This window comes from Nelusetta ayraudi, unplaced genomic scaffold, assembly GCF_046127955.1.
Source record: "Nelusetta ayraudi isolate G7.1 ecotype Tasmania unplaced genomic scaffold, CSIRO-AGI_Nayr_v1 ptg000004l, whole genome shotgun sequence".
In the NCBI taxonomy this organism is placed as follows: Eukaryota; Metazoa; Chordata; class Actinopteri; order Tetraodontiformes; family Monacanthidae; genus Nelusetta; species Nelusetta ayraudi.
The window spans coordinates 4,475,499-4,480,825 of record NW_027466054.1 but is presented as its reverse complement, the minus strand read 5'-3'; positions in this window follow the sequence as shown (position 1 = coordinate 4,480,825).

The following is a 5,327-nucleotide window of genomic DNA, read 5'->3' as shown; positions in this document are numbered from 1 at the left end:
TGCTCCTCAGAACTCTGAGAACAGAACGGAAACGTCCAACCTACTTTAATGGACGAGGCTCGTTCTCCCCCTTGTGGTAATTCGTATGTATTACACCTAAAAGAGAGCGGGGTCGAGACAAATAACACACACACACGTGTACGTATATATATATATATGTATATATGTATATACATGTATATACATATATACACATATATTTCCTCTCTTTAAACCAAAGTTTATGATAAAATGTGATTTTTAAGAAGTGTGTGTGTGTGTGTGTGTTTGTGTGTGTGTGTGTGTGTGTGTGTGTGTGTGGTAAGCTTTACTTTGCTTTGACCAATCAGATGATGTCCTAATGCATTTTTGTTACATTAGACCAAGGTTAGTTAACCTCTGAATGCTCTCTAATTCATCATATAGCATATTGACGTGCAGTTCAATACCAGTCTCAAAAAACATATTACTCATTCCAAGTCTTATTATTAATAAGACTAATTACTTATTACTTATCTCTCAATATAAAAATATTTGAAGAAAGAAAAAAAAACACTAATTGCGTCATTGAAGAGTATCAGCAACACACTGAGCTAAAACATCAACTTGAAACATGAGATGGATGGGCGCAGTATTATTATTACATGGCTGTTGCAGTAATTGCATCACTGCCTCAGCTAATTAATTGCCAACACCTCTCCTGAAAGGCTCGCACTAAACTGTCAGCTTTTAATGCAGAGTGCTAATTCACCTAATGTCTTTGCTTGACGACGGGATCTTGTTCCAAACTGTAATGGGAATGGGTGAGGGCCGCGGCGTATCCAATTTGTTGGGCGCCCCGCCAGGCGCACTGTGATTGGCCAGTCCGGTTTCTGGCCCTCGTATGTTTTGCCGTGTAAAGGACACCTTTGATGAGCGAGCGCTCACCGTTTATTTACTCACCGACTTACAGGTGAGCAGTATTTACAGTTTGCCAACAAATACTCAAACCAAGAGACAAATGTCGGGGTAAATGTCACGCAGAGCTGCATGCATTCTTCTCGAGGAGTGGTTGCCGGCACGCGATCTGAGTAAATAACGTCACTTCTATTTGCTCTTCGGCCATTCCCCTGAAAGCACAGAATCAATAGGAGACATCACTGTTCATCGATGTTCACTTGACTTTGCCAGCCGTTCTGTGCACTCATGGGTGGTACTGATCATCCCGGCCCTTGTTCAAATAGCCCCCGAAACAGGAAAAACGGAATCTTAAATTTAGGGATGATACCTGTTTTCCATCCTGGGAAAATGACCGTCTCCAGGAGTCTAGTCAGCCCGACAAATCCACTTTTGGGCCCATCTACGTATCAACCTAAATATCAATAGTATCGATGCCAAGGTGAGTATATGTGGGATGAGACTGATTACTTTTGTTTTGTTGCTGTTTCTATTCTAGACATCTGGCAAATTACTCCAACTACCCCCATCCCTAACACACACACACACACACACACACACGCACACACGCACGCACACACGCACACACACACATTTGTTCCTGCCGAACAAATACACCTTTTCATATTTTGTCCTGCAAACATTTTCCCTCTCTAGCTTTTCCACACTTGTTCCACTCCATGCAAGAATGCGTAGGTATCAGATTTGGCTGAGACTAATTCGAGGCAGCTTCACTGCCATTCTGTTTTGCATTACGGCCACCTGTCATGTCTGCTTAACGCAAATATGAGAACAAGGTAAACACTGGTTTTAGAGAAGTCAGTGAATGAGACAGACACAGAGGTGCCCACTGCAGTTACTGTGAGTCTGTCCCTGTCACTCACTCTGGTTCAGTACCTTTCCACTTCCCCCCCTCCCCCGTGTCAATTAACCTGCACCTGTAGCCCGTCTCCTGCATCCATGCCTCCTGATATTCACCTGCTGCAGTTCACACCAACTCCTATACCTGTTGCCCTTTGCCATTGCCTGAACTTTGGCCAGATCGATGTAGATTGTTTTTCTCTTTATTGCTGCTTGGCTGCTACATACACTACAGATTTTGGTGTTGCAGGATAATAAAGGCTCATCTTGTCGTACTTTATCTTGTGTGGTTCTATGAAAAACTGATGACCCACGCCGGGTGAACACCACATTCACCCATGACAGCTGGCATAAGCTCCAGCACTGCAACACTGAGTGCTGGAGAAGCGGTAAATAAACCACAGTGCCCAACACAACCGAGGCCTGACAACAGTGTCTGGTTCCCATATTGACAAGAATGTATGCAGAAACAGGTTTAATTAATTGAATAGGTTGAAGATCATTTACAGTTAGTGTGGAAGTTTTCCCAGTTCAATTATAAATGAATACAGCTAAATGAATCACAACTCTCTGATATTTGTATATAATAAGATGTTGAAATGGGCAAAGAAGTTTCAACAGTGGAATCTGGCCTCTTTTTGTTAAAGAATTGGCATACAAACAATTACTATCTACTGCTAATCAAATTACTTTTATTATTTTGCAAGTTACTTTTGCTAATGTATTCATGATCAGTATTTAAACTTTTACCAATATAAAAATCATAAATCAAGCCACATTTTACACACTGGACTTGAATACGATCATGTGTAACGACACAACATATGATCGTATTCAAGCTGAATCGAGTTTTAAAGGTCAGTTTCAGTTTCAGTTTCATTTTTCAAATAAACTGAAACTGAAACTGACCTTTAAAACTCGATTCAGCTTGAATACGATCATATGTTGTGTCGTTATTCATCCACTAGATGGCAGAACAGAGTATTTTTGAACGCTGAGTTTGAACTTTAGCCCTGTTCAAACAAATATGTTATTTATGGGTGCTGCGCCCCTCTTTGCCAACTGGGCTGAGATAAATATTCATTTAAATTATTTTTCTTTTATTCGCTGTTTAAGTTGCCTGGTTTACAAGGCATCGGTACTCCTTTGCCTTCTTGATCTGATTTGGTTCCCTCTGGCTGTACAATTTGAATTCCATCTGCTGGATACTGGTGTCCTCTCTGTCTGCCTCTCATTGTCTCAGCTACATCTTCAGAGCATCCCAAGCATCTCTCTCCAAGCACGATCACCTTGGCTTGCCCAACGGCTCCTCTCTCTCACACAGACGACAAACCGTGGCCACCGCGGGAGAGTGCTGACACGCCGTGTGGATTGAGTGTCCCAGGGTGCTTAACTATTGATATGGAGCTCAGGTAGCGCACCTGATATCTGGGTTGGAGGGGCACGGGAGAAAGGAAGAGGAGCGAGGCAGGGGGTCTAATTGGAGGGAGCAAAGAAGTGGAAGAATGAGGAGGAAGAAAAGGGAGAGTGATGCTGGAAGAATTGGTGTCAGAGAGAGAGAGAGAGAGAGAGAGAGAGAGAGATCCATGGTGTGTGGGTGTAGCTGCAGGACAAATTTCAACCTTTGTACTGCCTGTTTTAAATGTGAGGGCCGGGTGAGTATGGTTGATGCACAGTCAGTCAGAAAAGGGTTGGGATTTGAGATTGGCTGTACGAAAGAGTGGAACGTGTGCGTGTGTTTGTTTTAGTGTGGATAGCAGAAGCGTAAACAAATGGGTCACTGTTATGGAAGAAACATCCTCTAAGTGCTGCACACATCTCACTCTGTTCTCTCCCTCCCAAGCCCTGGAAACACTCTGCATTCCCCCCAGTCAACGGGTGTGTCAGTGTGTTTGTGTGTGTGTGTTTACCACGTAAACACACCTACTGCTTTGTGTGACAGTTGAGTACCTGTGTACCCCGAGGTCCTCTGTTTTTTTATCATCTCTCTCTTTCTCTCATCTGCTCGATGAGCATTTCCCCCCCTCTCCCTCCTGTTTGCCAGTGGGGCCTCAACCCCCCCCTCAGCACAGACAAACTAGCTGGTGCAGATGGCAAAATAATGAGCCTGGCCACACGCAGCAGCACTGCGCAAGTGTGTAATGAATTTAACAAGTCACAAAGCATTTTTTTTGTTGGTGTAGTGAAGTATTTTTCCGGTAAAACAGTAAAAACAAAGTGCTGAATTTTCAGCCTGTGTTGTAAAAGTAAACTAAAAGCCGCAGGTCATTGATACTTTAGTAGAAGGACACACACTGCAGGTGAATCAGTCTTGTTGGTTTTATATAATTGTAAAACCTAAGATAATATTAGACATTTTTTAGCATAATCCCTAAATTTGTCTGTTGCTGCTGATCCTTTTAAAGCATTGCCTAATCCTGTTTCCAAATAATAGAATATTGTCCCCTATTTTACTGCAGAATAACAGTTGAACACAAGGATTAGATTTGTTTTGAAAGAAAACAAGGCGTCATTTAAGAATATGAAAAAAAAAGAAAATGCAGTAAAAATGTTTATTATATTCATTACTGTTCAAAGTAGATACTTCTTCTCCAGTAGACTTTCATGTTTCAAGCAGCATGGAAAGCAGTGACATACAGAAATTGATCATGTAGTCACTCTCTTCATTTCAATGCCATTTGACACACACCATTCACTCACCCCACTCCTGCACGCTGACTCCTGCAAACCACTGGCCTGGCACAAACACACCTTGTTAACATGGTTCTCCCAGTGGGACAGTGTACGCTGTTATCTATTGAGGAAGCAGATGGGAGGTGATAAAAGCCATCTCTTGGCCAAATCTGAAAAGCTACCTGAGTTTTGCTGAAAAAAAAAAAAAAAAAAAAAAAAAAAAAGAAAGAAAAAAAAGAAGAAGATGCTGATGAAAATAATCTCTGTCTTAAACATTCTTGGCAGGATTTTCTGAATGAGGGAATATTTTCACTGGACCGCCCGACTGTAGTTTTTGTAGTTGTGTTATTTATACATCAGTGAATTTATTTTTTGTGTATCAAAACGCAACACCTTCACTGTGATTCTTAAGGTCTTTCATGATTATCATTTTTGTTTTTTCATGGTGCTGCTTACGGAGTGTGCGGTTGCGAAGCCGAGTACTCACTGCTGACCTCAACACTACCTCTGTTTTGGCCATAAATATGTGACGAGATAAGAAGACAATATGATATTGGTGACAGGTGATTCCAGCGACCTACCTGGCCTGAACACACATTCCAAGTGTTGACAGTGTCAGCACCAGGCAGCGCCGTCACTTGTCACTGTGGCGAAGCACCTGTGCGCTCTCAACCTATTTACCCCCTCGCACACGCGCGCGCGCACTTTAGCCAATCAACCACTCTGTACCCATCGACCCCCCCCCCCTCCCCCCCCCCCCCCGTCCCCGCGTCGCACCGCCCCTGGCAGATTTTCGCAAGGTTTCGTGTGTTCTCGGTGTCCGTCCTCGACACTTTAGGGGGGGTTCTCTTCTCCCCCCCCCCCCTCTCTCTCTCTCT